Below are 16,555 nucleotides of genomic sequence, written 5' to 3' on the forward strand. Positions count from 1 at the left end.
GGAAGGGGACAAAAATTATATTTTTAAATTTATTTTCTTTATTTAATAAACATATTATTAACATATTTTTGGAAAATTAATTCTATTCGACGCTCTTTCTTACAAAAGTCAGCAACAACCGCATCATATAATATATTGTCTTTCATTAATTTGTCTAAAAGTATTTTTCGATTGATATTAATGCAAGAGCTGACAATTTTTTCTCATTTTGACTATTTTTATTATATGTATTAATTCTTTTCATTGTCGATATTTTGGAATATCGAGCTTTATATCTCAATTTCAGACCTTCTATATTATCATCGTGATTTCTTTCTCTATGTAACTCTTCAATCCTGATCCTTTTCTGTTGTTCAAAAATTTCACAATTTTTTTTTATTTCATTTGAACAATAAGATATGTCGAACGTTTTTTTGTAAAATGTTAAATAAAATATCGGCAAAATTAAATATGGGTGAAAATAGACTGAGATAGAAATTAAATTCTTAATCTTGTAGATAGCGTCTAAGTGCTTCTGCATTAATCACAGCATTAGAATCCTATTGATCTTCATCTTCGATTATTTGCTCATATATTAACATTAATTCTCTTCTGAATTCATAATCCATCTTTAAAATTCTACTATTGTAATTCCATCGTGTAGGAGCAGCCGCAGGGAAACGTGATATATATATATATATATATATATATATATATATATATATATATATATATATATATATATATATATATATATATATATATATATATATATATATATATATATATATATATATATATATATATATATATATATATATATATATATAAATTATTTATCTATTTCCACAACATAAAAACTCTTTAAAGCTTCAAGACACACGTCTATTAAAAATCGCGTGGAATAAGCGTATTTGCACGTATGGGCCGTCATCTTAGAAGTTACGCTTTCACGATGGAACACACCGGAGGCGGAGCTACACAATAACACGATTGATAATAAATCGACCATATTTCTTTGAATGATTAGTATAAAGAATATAACCCTTGGTCATATCAGTGAACACTTTCACACGAACTCACAAACGAGCATCGCTTACCATACGAACGTAACTTGACATAGTTGATCATAAAGAACCAGACATCAGAGATAATTGACACCTAAATTGATACCTGATTTCTTATTGTTTAAATATATAATATATTTTTGTAAACAATGAACTATTTATCAAACAGCTTCTGGCGTTTAATAAACTTAAAATTCTCACCACTCGGTCACTTTATTACAAATCTGGCCGTCATGGTTTGACAGGTTTACAAAATAGTACTAACATTTCATAGGCTTGTGTTTTAAAAGATGTGGCATTTAAGATACATTTTTCCAGTTCCTCGTAGCTGTTGCCGAAAACATTATTGTGTATAGTAAGATGGATAAAAATATGTTTTACTCTTCAACTATTTTCTTAAGCAGCGTAGCGTAAAAAAATAATATCTTTTATTACTGATTAAGACATTCTGAATTTTTAATGTATTTTTTTGATAAAAATATTACATAAATGGTATACCATTGATGATACTGATGATAAAATCTCAAATACGCACAGTTATCCGTTGTCCATTTATTAGATTAAGACAAATTGCGTAAACTTAATACTAGAGCGAAATTATATTTAATTATATTTCTTTCTGATCTCTCAGATAAAAAAGTTCAGATTTTAAAATACAACCTTAAATTTGTAAGCATTAGTTTTCAGCATTGTTTCGTCGCGTCCGTCTTTTACTTACTCTTTTGGAATTTAGCGAATTCGTCTTCTACTCTATTGGCTAAAAATCTCTAAAAATACAATACAGTAAAACCTCGATATAACGGACTAATGTGGGTGAAAAGGAAAGTCCGTTATAAAAAAGTAGGTTTTCCGAATGTGTTTTTTTAGTAAGAAAATAAACGGCACAATGCAAAATCAGTGAAGTATTAATCACATAATATTATTAATTCATAAATGGATTAATAATATTAATCTTTATTTTACAGAAACATTTTCTATTAAATTAAAATAAATGAACAAACATTTTTTCAAAAATACACTTTATTTATAAGACGTGATGATGATGGGCAGAACATTGTTTACAAGCGGTGACATTTGGATTAAAACATGTATAACATTAACAGGATGTTCTTACCAATTTTTACATTTGACCGGATTATATCGAGGTTTTACTGTACTAACTTAATTTAAAAATAGCAATTAATTGCTATTATAATAGGGAAATATATTATTCATAGGATTTTTAATTGTTATTATGAATTATAAATGCTGCAGCCGATCAATATAGAATATATTAATATTCATATGTAATAGATATATGTTTTTAAGTAAAGAAGTTGCTATCTCGTACATTTCTCACAATAAGAGTTTTACTGACTTTGGGACCCCTTGTCCTTTAGCTGATAAACTTAGGACAGAGCTGAAGCTACGTTGTATCCTTTTCAAAAGTACTGCTTGCGCTCGCGTAAACCTTCGTGCAAACTCCATCACAAGCAGTGACGTAGCTATGGTGGGACGAAGGGGGCGGGCCGCCCCGGGCGGCACTTTCTTGGGGGCGGCATATTTGCGATGGGATCGTCTAGTGTGGTAAATCCTAAATGCATTAAAATATATTTATATATATCCACGAATAGCAAGAGCTTAACAATAACCAATTAATTATTTTATGAAATGACCATGCAAAAAATGTATAGGGGGGGCGGCAATTTTAAGGATCGCCTCTAGTACCCTAGTTATGCCACTGGTCAGAAGCAATTAAGTACAAGACTAACAATGGGTTTTAGCTTAAGTTTCGGTTGCATCCCAGTGCTGGCGCCAGCCCATTATTAATCGTCTTTCTGAGGTAACAATTCGAAACATAGTGAAAAATTTTGAAGAGACTGGAAGCATTAGAGATAGGGTAAGGCTTGTGTATCATCGTGGCGCCCGTTCAGCCGAGAATATTGCTGCTGTAAGGGAATGTGTGGCCGAAAACCCAGAATTGTCGATTCGTCGGCGTTCGCAACTTTTGGGCTTTTCTTGTGGCTTCCTCTGGCCCATTTTGCATGTTACACCCAAAAAAATTCAGATAACATAAGAACTGATTTGACACCTGGATATTATGTATATAAAATGACCGTGTTGTCAATAAATAAAGCGGTAGTATTGTTTCTATAGGGTTTAGTTAGATTTGCCAAGAGATTTTTAATTTTTATTGTAAACGTTCTACATTTTACAAACAAGTTTATTAATTTATTATTACAGGGCAGGCTTAAAAGGTGGGCTGGGCTATACGGGCGGTCGCCCGGGTGGCAATTAGTCTAAATGAGGGCACCCTTTACACAAAATGAGGACGCCATTTAATTATATTTAACAGGGTATCGATATCTCCTCGATACCTCGAAAAAAACTTCGGAGATGGTATTTAAAAAACGTTTTCTAAATGACCATTTTGTAGCTTGTACGGCAATTCATTCTCTTCAAACAAAAACTACGAGATGGTTTTTAAACAAATACATATTTCCATGACATTTTTCTATTTTGTATTTTTTGCGGCAATTAGTCCAATGTTAACCTTTTTGGAGAAAAAAATAAGAGTTGGATTTGAAACAAAATTTTTCGTGATGACCTTTTTTTAGCTCTCTCAGGAAAAAAATCCCAAATGACCTTTGTTTTTTTAAAGCCATGGACGCTGAATATTCTCAGACCAGCCCTTGATAATGATTAAAATCACATTTATATATAATGCCTACATGCTGAATTTGATCGTGTTTGGGGATTAATTCCTGCTTCTGTTAAGTTGTAAGTGTTACTATTAATTTGTTCATATATTTATTAAAATCCTGTATCAAGTATTTCGGGTAAGTGTATTTATTATAGTGATAAAACGTTTTATTTAAAATAATTTGTTGTAAATAGTAATTTATTCAGTCTATTTATCATAGATATTTATTTTAATTTTTTACGATTACGAAATTTAAAGTACGAGCCAACGCCTCTATGTAACGAGACGGCGATCCGCAGTAACGAGTCGCGTTGTAACCGCGTCTCCGCGGTTCGTTCACAGCGCCATTGTAGGCGCAGCGGGTTGACGCCGGACGTTCGCGCGATTTCGCACCGTTCGGCTCGCGCACTCACCGGTTGGACGACGATGTGCTACGGACCATCGGCCATAACCTGTTCATAAGGTCAGTTCGCACGCGCACAAAACTTTGTTAAGGTTATTATTTTGACTTGTTCGATATACCCCCCAGCGGCGTCGAGCCCCCCCACCCCGCGCGCCCCCTCAAGCACGCCTCCGATGACAAATGCGAATTTGTTTTTGTTTCGCCGATTTGTTTTCGGCTTTGGCTGTGAGGCGAGATTGTTTTCACTTGTGTGTGCTCTCATATGTATATGTGCACGCTTTATATTTTTCTCATAAACAATACGAGAAAGGTTCAACGTTTCGTGGATATGCGAACGAGACGGTAGAAGTTGTGCTTTGGCCAACTATTTGAATTTGGACGTGTGTTTGAATTATTATATTTGCTCAACGAAAAGTGTTCAATTGTCAAGTTTCATTCAAATAGTTTATCGACACTATAAACATTTAAATATATACAAACTGTGTTATGGCCAATAATTTAAATAAATAAGTATGTTCAAATCGCGTGATTCTTAAAACACCCTATAATATATGTATTTTCGACCATGCATCAATCAGCTGTTTAATTCCATACTATTTTATTGCCAATGTCGATAACAATAATTGTGTTATGGCTAATTATATGACAAAGTATTGTTCAATAATATATGTACAAATTGGTCTATTATATTCCTAAATCACAATAGATAGCATATTTTGTCCAAATCCACTTAGATCTTTGATTGTATGATATGTACATATGCATATATCGATATTTTAAAATATTTAAACGTTTTTAAACCCGATAAAATTTGTGTTATGATTTACCTTTGATTCGCTAAAAATCAGTTGTTTAATTCTATGTTTTATTATTGACATTATTCAATATACAAATGGTCGATAAAGAAAACATAATATTAACAAATATATTTTCAATAACAATAACTTAAATGTTTCATGTGAATGCAAATAATATCATAAAATTTATAAATTTAGACGTGTATTTTGTACGTTAATTATATGGTCAATTTTCATTAAAAAAATACTATTAATGAATATAAGATAATTAAAACGGGGGTTATAGAAAATAATTAAAATACAGACATATTCAGATCCTATACTTTTTATTAAAACACAATAAATATCCTATTTTTGGCCACGTATCAATCAGCTGTTTGATTCTATACTATTTTATCTAATAATGCCAATTGTTTGAATTATGTTGACGAAACTCTCTATTAATAGAAATTGCTTTATTATGCTCATAAATCACAATAGTATTACGCCCAAACCATTCAGTTATTTATTTATTGTAAATCTTCCGTTACAACATTACGTTAGCACAATGCGTTACAACGGGATAAACACAATCAACTACTATCAAGTAAATAGTAAGACATCAGAAATCAGTTAAATACTTTATTAATTATAAACTACTTATACACCAATGTATGTGACGAAGTAGCTTGAATTTAAAAAAAATATTATGATAATAAACCGCGAGACTAAGAAAAACTAATTTGTGACGATCGATTGGAATAATAATTAGATCCATATGGGATTCGAACCCAGATATTAGTCTCCTATTCAATCAAAAGGCTGACGAATAACGACATTCGTGTATTTTATTACTACTATCTATCAATATGAAACTAAACGATTCATGGTGATAACAGTTATTTAAATCTTGAATTATGTATCCATCCGGAAAGAAGCGCCGGAGTGCCAATTTATATTGTTGTTTAAGTTTTAATATTATTTTTTTTCAATATTCAAATGATTCATTGCTTCATAAAATATGGAAGAAAATGATTTATAAAGAAAGACGTAAGACCAATTGCTATCATAAAGAATACGCGAAAGGGTCAACGTTTGATATATATAAACGAATAGGACAGTGACAATAAATTGTTTTATTTTATTATTATTTAAATAAGGAGTAAGGGAGTGTCTAGTTAATTTTAATTTAGTTATTCAACTTAATCTTATGCTATCATATATTTATATGATTAATAGTAATAAATAATCTACAATTAAAAAACATATAACCATTTTTTTATTTATAATACGTTTATGTATTTATACACAAACAAGACTGACAACAAATTGTGTTATAACCATTTTTTTAAGTTTGACTTGAATTGAATTGATTGCTTCATAAAATATGAAAGAAAAAGATCGACAAAGAATGACAAATCGCCAATTATTTGCATATTATGTTGGTATCGCTATTTTTCAATATTCAATCAAAAAGTTTTATGGCGTAAAAGTTCTGTTATACTCAATTACATATTATTATAAATATTCATATATTGTTTTAATAATGATTATAACCTATTATTTATTCGAATTTTGATATGCATTCAATATGGCGATTGTGTTACGGTCAATTATTTGAGTGGTAACATATGTGATTGTTTCGTTTAAACACAATTAAAAGCGTATTATGAACAATTTATTTTGTTTTATGATATATGATATTATCAATGTTTTTAAATAAATTTGTTTTATGGCGAACATTAATTTGAATTAAATGAACCGTCGAAAGTGTGTGTTAAATTAACTACTACTTTTGTTTTGATTCTGTGCAACTTTTATGTATCTTATTGTGTAATATTTTGCCATTTATAACACATTTGTTGTTAGTCTTATAACTAAGTAAACAATGCAATTTTTTATTTTTATGATAAACTAATTTGATTAAATATTTGCATTTTTTTTATTAAATTTTATTATAGGTAAACACATTAATGTTCTATACATTATGACGTTTATTATTATATTTTGCTATTTTATTTTAAATATCATACTAGTGAAATACGTCACAAGAAAAAGATTGTTTCATGTACATGTATTGTATTTAAATTATTTGTTATTTTAATATAAATAAATTATATTTCAAAGTTTAACAATACATGCTAATTGATAATGAAGTAGAAGTCCAACCACATAATTTAGTGTATACTAAACTAATAAATGACGGTCATGGTAGTTGTTAGTATAGTAGATAAACCTTAAATCAGTGAATTTCACAATATCCATATTCATAAATACGATTGTGTGTTATTTTTGTTTCTATCTGCGCTGCAATAACGGTTATTATCGGAAAACTGCAGGGTATCGGCATAATTTGGAGAACTTATAAGAGATCGAAAACACTTTTACACTTATGATATATTATTTAAAAAATGCAATTCAAAACATTTCAAAAATAATAAAATATTTTTGTGATATAGTGATATAAATTACAAATATATAATAAATATAAATTTACATACATAGAAAATATATTTACAGAAAATTTACATAGAAAATATACATATTTTAAAATACAATTAATTACATTTAAAACCTAAAAATTCAAAATCACGGTTAAGATGGAAGTCAGTTTTCTTTGGTTTCGTTCCAACAATACTATCACTTTTTAATTATGTAAAAGATTAGTAGTTTATTTTCAATTTTTAAAAAGTCACTATGAAAAATTGTTCTGTAAAAAATTATACTGGCCTTATCAATATATAAAAAAGTGTATTGATTATAGTTATCATATTAACTTACAACGTATATTATATAATAAACTGCAAACATACATATAATGTTAATAGGGACAGATTTAAATTATTTTTTGTTTTGCCTTGTCATAAAACTCCGCAGCTCGGAAACAACCGTGCGGTCTTCCGCGTTTTAACCTCGCGTAATGACATCATGGTGCATTTGACAGTTTGGCGGCGAATAAGCTCTGTGTCGTTTATATCCTAATATTTTGCTACGATAGACATCCTTACTCATACCCCATGTCCCTTCACGAGGGAAAGACATGTTGACATTAATGACATGTTCAATACAAACAAATGCAGTGACATCATTTCAGTTTTCTCCAAGGGGTGCAAAAATTGGCCAGTCAGTGGTCGTTTTTTTAATATTTCGATTTTATTAAAATTCATGGTATTTCATTAAACGACATGCATTTTTCTGGTTAAATTCAAAGGGGAGAAAATTTCCCATCATCTGCCTCTCCCCACCCAAATGAAGTTCCTGTTTAGAATTTACGTCAAAAGCAATAAAATCGTGCTGTCACAGTGAAAACGCTCGGTTATCTAGCGTTCAAATTAAGACATTTAATAACAATATTAATTCCTAAGAGAACGCTCGAGCGTTCCCGCTGCAACGAAACAGACACGATTTTATTGCTTTTGACGTGGATTTTGGACTTCTGAGAAGGGATAATTGTTTTAGCGCCATCTAATTGACCAAAGTTCGATTTTAAAATACTTTGACCAATACTCTCATATCAAAAGTCCGTAGTATCGATAAGGATAACTATCATATTTTTAAAACATGGTGTAATATCGAATTGCAGACAAACTTTAGTACAATATGCGTACAAAGTCTGTTTGTACTTTTTTCCTGCTTATTTTGTATTTTGGACTTAATAAAAGCCCTAATAAAAGTTCTAAAAGTATTAAATTTACGTTTTGATCGCGTACCCCCAAGACAAAAAAATATAGTGCATACCTACGTTGATAAAAAAAATCAAATGCAGCTTATATATTTATTGTTTAATTCTTTACGTTTATATAATAGGTGTGCTTTTGGATAAGCCTCGGTAGATAATCAATTTTACTTAACCAAGATATTCGTATTATCGCAAAAAACAGTAACTTATAATGAAAACATACTCTAAAAATTCGCTGCTAATACACAAATTGCTAAATGACTCATCCTAAAACGTTTCTTTTGTGTATAACATTTGCTTATTCGCTTTGATTTAACAAGTATATCACATAATTTTCATCAAATAATCAATAAAACCAGCAAATCTGCATTTTATGAGAATGACATTATAAAATATTGTTTATTTCGGATAACTCTTCGAGCGTCATGTGATCCTAATTTTATAGTATACTTTTTTAAATTTATGCATTTATATTTGACAAATTGATCTTCATCAAATAATAATAAAGCTTACACATTTGTATTTTATGAGAATGGAATAAAAAATGGCACTATAACTTTTTATAATAATGGGACAATATGCTGTAGTGATATTCGCCAGTTTGTTATATGTAACTCAAATGTATTAGAAAAAGCTCCGCATTGTGTTTTCTGCTTTTAATATTTTTATATGTATTACCATACTATTTTAAGAGAGTCTAATCGGAATTTCAAACCATTTGTTATGAAATTTGTCAATTAAAAAACTAAACGTGTCGAAGAATGTGTCGATGACTTGACAAGTCAACGATGGTGGATCAAGTAGTTAATTCGATTATGTAGTAGGTATTTTTTAATATTTGACTCATCGTTTCAAGGGCTATCTGTCGTTCTCGTTAGGCGTTGTTTTCTTTTATTTCAATATTTTTTCAAAAGAAAACATGTTGAAGTTCATATTGAAAGGAATCCAAGATTAACGGGTTAAAAAATACACACGGGCTATATATAGCCCACTTCACTGTTTATGTGAAAATGTTTCGTAAGAAAATGAAACGATGGATAAAAATGAGTATGTGCTACATATGTACATACATAAATCGACTATTACTAGAATCCCTCTAAAGTATGTACAATCTATATTATATGTTTGTTATTGTGATGTATATAACAATAATAAATGTGTTTATATTTGAGTAGCTACATTAAAAAAATACACGAAAAGTTTTATTTGTCTGACACCGTTCATTATTTGTATATTTGCTTCATATTTTTTCTGCCTAGATGTTTGTTCTATTATCAGGAGCTGAGTGCCATAAATATACTTCGGAAAAGTGAAGCAAAACTTTTATATTTTATTTTTATCATCTATAAAGCTTTTTCATAATAAAACAATAACAATTCCTTAGATTATTATTAAATAGATTAAATTGTATTAATAATTTAAGTTTTTATAAAATTGTTCAAAATATAAAAATAATTGAGGTCAAACATATTGATTGTATACATGTACCTGTCTTAACTTAGGAGGTAAATTATAGTGGTGTAACCCAGATTTTGCCAGCTTTTTAAATACAAAGACCAATCCATGCACATTTATATATAATATTTTTATACACCATTTGATATTTTAATGTAAAATAATTTTTACTAATCACAAGGCGAAAATTTTAAAGTACGCGATGATAATGTACTGAACATTCATTTTCTCCTCTGGTTATTAAAATATACTATAAATCGTTTAATTCGATCGTACGATCAATATGTTTTACAAAAAAATTGAGACTGCCAATTTTTTAATAAAATTACGAACGAAAGCAGTTCTTATTATATTAAATTTATTTACTCTTATTTATAATTATGGATATGTGACTTATCTCATATTTTATTTTATAAGACTTATTTTATGTCCTATTAAATAATCGACAAAACGGTTATGAGTTCTTAAAAAGATTTCCGAGCTATCGGTTTTGAAATTTGAAATCAGACGGATGTCTTTAGGGATATTAGCTCAAATTGGCAAACTATGTAATCCAATCTAATCTAGTAAGCTGGATATAACGTATTAACTCCAGTCGATGTGAACTAACTCTTTTAACAATCACTTTACTTATAAGTGGATGGATTATGATGTCAAAAGCAGGTATGTGTTACATTTATACCGGTTTAATTAGCATAATGATTTTATGTAACACGTATCATGTGCTATATACTTCATACGTTGCGGTTTAATTTAAAAATCCATGTTTATTTAAAAAAAATTTAAACTATCAACGTCATATTAGCTAGTCACGTAGCTATTGAATTATTTCGCTGTGCGCTTCGTGTATATCAATATATAATACGTATTTTTCCTGTCCATTTGCGGAGATTAAACGTCAAGTATGATACTAGATATGTTATATAAATGCAATAGGAGTTGAAAGCGCAAACATATTAATAAAAGATTTCAAATTTCCGTTATCGTTAGAAAAGTAACTTATTATTAATGAAAAGTAACGAATTATTTGCGAAATAGTCGCAAATAATTCGTGATCAAAAAATCACGGCCGAAATATAGAACACAAGTAAAAAAAAATCGCGATGAATCCCGAGATTTCAAAAATAATTATACTTGCGAAAATCTAAAAATCTATGTGTATATGTATATATATATACTTAAATATTGGTTATTATTTATTTAAATAAGATGTCACGCTCGTGACACTACGACATAAAGTTAATATTTAATAAGAGAAGCATTTTTTGACACATTAAACAATTTTCATGCCGAAAGCAAGGCGATTCTGGTAATAAACATACGTTCGGTGGCACAGATGTTCTTGAACGTTTATTTCAATACGAAAATTATTTTTAAAGATGAAAATGAATTTAAATATATTATTTTGGATGACTTACAATTAAAAAAAATATTTTTACTGGTTTAACTTCACACCGGACAGGCGTATATTATTCGGGTTCGATAAATTGTATGTAATTAAGATTTTATTTCTTATAAGCGTGCTCTTTATATTAAATATGGGTCTGAGGGCCGCAATGGCAGCAAGCCATTTAAAGTGAAGTTCCAAAATATTTTAGCTAAATTTAAGTCCAGTTGTGAGCTATGGTATTTAACACTAGATTTTTATTTTACGTTACTGCCCTGTTCACTTTGGATAGGTAGTAGTAAAGTTTGTAATACCGGTTATGAAAAACCCGGTATTATTGCTATCTCGAACTATCTACGAATGTTTATATAACGTAGAAATAATAAAGTTAAATTATCTGCACAACCGAGGTCCGACTATTAATTTTTCTAATAACCCGTGACAAACTTTGTCGAAGGCTTTCCCAAAATCAGTAGTGAAACATCGATTTACGAGTATTTTCAGATACAAATATATTTTTTCTAATTGAAATAAATTACATTAATTTAGGTAGTATGTATTTACCATTTCGATTGCCATTAGTCCATTTTCTTCATTTCAATCAGAAAAATTGATTTGAAATACGAGTAAGTAACTTCACCACAGTCAATGCTCCACTGTATACAACATCCATCTTTATAATATTTTTAGTAAATGTACTTTTTTGTTATGATTAAAATTGTTATGGCGTAGAAAAATATTACCGGGTTTTTGAACAAGAGTGAACACTTCCATGTCGTTTGCTACCATAATATTTTGATCGTTTTTACAGTCGTTTGTTTTATTAGATACTATGATAATCCCGGAAAAAATATTTTATAAACGTTTTATGAAAAGAAAACATTTAATCTCCGAATTAAATAATAAATTTAGATGTCTTTAAATCAAACATTTTGTGTCACCCTGTGCTTTATAAACGTAACTGATTGATGGCATTATAAAAAAAATAAGTGACTCTTAAAACACCCGTTAATTGCCCCTTTCTACTAAAGCCAACAACTGGGAACAATATTGTGAATGCTGAAAGCAATCGTGCACCCGTAACCCTTCAAACCCTTGCATTATCTGGAGATTGTGCACAACCACACAAAGTCCTCTAGTGCCTTATCAAATAGGCTGTGTCGGCTTTTTAAAAGAGGTAATTTTTATTTATATATTTTCATTGTAACTTTTTGTCGTTCATTCAGTAAATACGTGTACTATTTCAAGATGCGTCTGCACATTCTAGGGCTAGGAGTGCTTCATTTGTAATTGGTGCAACTTTCTCGCCTTTTAAGATTTTCTCTGAAAGCATCTTTGTTCTTGTTATGTTAGCGTGAGTGTCTTGACATACATTTGATTTAAAAATATATTTTTATTACAATAATTGAATATACTAAAAAATAGTTCTCAGTATGTATACTTTTTCATTAAACTGTTTTTTATTCGATCAGGAATGATCCTTATTTCCATCATTTACTGTTGCAAATTTACGTCCCGTCTTAAACATATCACAAATTAAACATTGCAGAGTTTGATTTTAACGTATGCATATTAAGCAATCACCGTTGAAATTCAGCCCATAATAGTCTCATTGCTCGTATATATGCAAAAAATCATATGATTATATGGCAGCGTTTGTAACATTTCCCACTTGGTCCATCAATTTTAGGGTAGATCTTGATCTTCCTCTTGCTCCTTAAACGTTTCTATTGACTACGTTGTTGTATGGTACACTCTCATTATTGGATTATTGTACAAACAATATTTAAATATTCATAATACGTATTATGGAAAATTTGTAATCGGCGCTTATACTCGAACCACTGATTTTCACACTACTTGTCCTAATTCCTTGACCGCTGGATTGGCGCCAAAAATTAAACTCAACGTTACAATTCATGGATTATCGTAAAATAAAACTATATAGTGCATTGAAACCATCGCTATTGAATAATAAATAAAACCCGACACTCAATTGTGAATGATTGAAAGGCTCGTGGCGTTTATATCGATTTCGCTCTGTACTCTATAGATAATTCACATGTGTATGGCACGCTTGGTATGACGTATCGGATTTAATGCAAAACATTCTAACCGCAAGCGGTTATAGTGCAAGCGGTGAAATTGCCATATCAATTTTCACATTAGCGGTTATCCAACGGTGGGTTGCCGTCGCGCGTAATTAAAATCAACCAATTAATGTGATTTGAAGAATGTGAATCATACCGATGCACCTCAGTATACGTGACCCAAGGAAAATCTGACGCGTACCGCAGAATGCCACTTGCTTAAGTTAGTATTTATTTTATCTGGTATGGAATCCTGTTGTGCAATTGTGACCGTTTAAATCAGACGTTCTTAAATTGTTCGCTGTCTAAACTTTAAATGATCCTGGCGTAAACTTTAAATTGTGTTTGCAATATTAAAATATTGCCGTACAATGTACGTGCTTTGTTGTCGCTGGAAGTCGTATAAGATCGAATTGAACACTTGGAGATTCGGAGTGACTGCTTTGTTAAATGAGATCGGACAAAAGAAAGCTGCCCATTTTATTGGACAAATATTCGTCTCTCTGCTTTTATGCGAATTTGGGCCCAGCTTTCATATATTCCATGTTAAGGTCGGAAATCATATTCCGAATCGAAGTGACTAAGTATAGCAGTTTTTTGCCATGTAGTATATAATCGATGATATAAAGGAGTATAACGTCCCTGCTACTGTAGCTATTGTCTCTGCTAACAGATGTAGATTATTCAAAGTGGAATCTAAATATTTTGTTTGGTTTTTAAAACACGAAGATGTCAATAATTACTACATATTCATTTCAAAAAAATGTTCCGACTCTTGAATCCGCAATTTCGCAAAACTCGCAAGCATGTATTAACATTCAACAATATATTGCAGCATAAACTTGGCAATAAAGCATTCAACGAACAAATTCTGTGAATTTCCGTCACAGTAGACACCGTCCTAAAACACTATTCATGAAAGCACTTTTTTGTTGAAAAAGATGGGTCTCATTCTTCGAAACAAAATAAAGGTGCATTTCGAAACAAAATTAAGGCGCACAAAGGATCATAACTTTTAGAGCGGCACTAGTCATTTGGGTATATTGAGAGAAAATACGACTACCTATGTTGCTAAAATATTCAAATTATTTCGTACTCAGATTTTTTCCAGCTTTCATTCGATATAGTGTAAACGAATATTGGATCATTTTTTTAATATTCATATAGTTAAAAATCATTCGATTGAGAACCCTAATCTGGACTGATTTTACAAACCCTTGAAAATGAAATCGGGAACCAAATCTGTCACAGATTAACGCTTCGCCAAAACTCTCTAAAACTTGATTGTCTTCCCAGCGTGAAAGATTCATCGCCATATGCAAATGAAAGCACAGCTATTATTAAAGTTCAGACCTTAACCTTTGTGATTAACTTTTTAAAAAACTTTGAGATAAACTTTGGACAAAAATTGACCTAAAAATCAGGCAGACCATACTACCGGTGTAATATTCTTATAAGCTATACTTCTCAGTTATTACTCTTATTATTCTAATTTGTATGTTATATAAATAACCTACGAATTTATTTTTACATTTTTATTTGACATTTTACAATTCATAGTATACATAATAGCATTCTGTTGTGCTACAGTTTTATGGTGGTGTAATGAATCAATATGAAGGTGGCGCCTTGCCACTACAATTTAACCCTTAAAGCTCGGCCTTGAACTTGTGAGTAGTTAAAATTATGCGCGGTAGACTTTGTATGGATTACATGCGCTACGTGTTTAACTCTTTAAATGCCAGCGACAGCGTCACTGCTAATCTTATTCAGGAGGTAGATACGGTTTACTGAAAGAGTTTTTTTTCTCAGAATATGTGACATATTAGTGATTGATTACACATCGAATATAAAGGATAGTTCTTGTAATCTTCCATATACGGAATATAATATTGCGTCTGCACGGTTGATAAATGCACAATTTGAAATTAATTTGTTTAGAAAAATGTGCCCAAATTGTGGGGCGCGAACTAGTTCAAAGGGGGCGCGAAAAATTCAACCTTTAATCATTTTTTATAAATTTATTCCTAATATTTTTAAAGAATGGATATTTTTTGCTACAAAATAAAATCCATTAATAATGAAAATACTTATGCTGATATAATATATGGGAATTAAATAATAAAGTAATATGCTAAAAGGCATGGAAAAATCAATGTATTTAGTATATAAGAAAGTTTGGGCTGAAGATAGTATAAAACAAAGTAAAGTAAAACGGCACCTTGCAACTACGCATTCTAAATACATTGCTAAATCCATAGTTTTTTTTTGATAAAAAAAAGTTGTGAGTTTTAATAAATAAAAGCAAACGTACAGAACAATATTTTCTGTCATATTAAATGCTTTGCTAGCACCATACCGCGTTTCCTACAGAATTGCAAAATGTATAAAAAACAATAGTAGAAAAGCTTGTTATTAGTTTCAAAAAATTTTCCGGGAATCATATGCAAAACAGTTGTGATGGGTACCAGGCGCGTGAGGTGAGATTTCCCTTTCGCTCGCTCGCGTATTAAGTGACGAGAGGGAGTGAGAGATAAGGGCGTGCGTTCCGCACGCCCTCTCGTCACTTAAAACGAAAGTAAGCGAATGGGAAAGTATCTCACCTTACGCGCCTGGACGTTAGAATCCTTCCTTGTATTTTTAGAAAAAAATATGTCACATTTTAAACGGCTCGAATTTTTCGAGTCAGAATTTTATAAATGGCCGGAATAAATATTAGATGTATATTAATTGGTCGAAATCTATATTAAATGGTTAGAATTTAAATTGGATTGGTCAGAATTTATATGGTAAGAATTATTTTAACAAATTGTCAGAATCATCAGTATTTATAAAGTCAGTTCTATGTTATCAGATGGTCAGTATAACAATACATGGTCATTTCAGGGTGTTTAATAGAGGTAAATCAATACAATATCTTCTGTTGTTGCCGAAGAATAACTTTTTAATGGCACAGCATGTTTTCACCCGATGTACGAGATTCTTTTTCTTTGCAATTATATTGTCCTAGATTCTATTCGTATCTTCTCTGGGGAG

General features: G+C 30.4%; 1 protein-coding gene across 7 annotated transcripts in view; it reads left to right on the forward strand.

Moving 5' to 3' along the window:
* Positions 1-4,072: 4,072 nt before the first annotated feature.
* trio (trio Rho guanine nucleotide exchange factor) overlaps positions 4,073-16,555 on the forward strand; it is a 323,623-nt gene continuing 311,140 nt past the window's right edge. For all 7 annotated transcript variants that reach the window (XM_088188191.1, XM_088188194.1, XM_088188195.1 and 4 more), the window contains exon 1: positions 4,073-4,192. The gene's annotated coding sequence lies outside the window, so the exon portion shown is untranslated. The remainder of the gene's footprint in view (positions 4,193-16,555) is intronic.

The sequence above is a fragment of the Plectrocnemia conspersa genome, unplaced genomic scaffold (genome assembly GCF_051122295.1).
Source record: "Plectrocnemia conspersa isolate PC_06_02 unplaced genomic scaffold, ASM5112229v1 ptg000006l, whole genome shotgun sequence".
Taxonomy (NCBI): Eukaryota; Metazoa; Arthropoda; class Insecta; order Trichoptera; family Polycentropodidae; genus Plectrocnemia; species Plectrocnemia conspersa.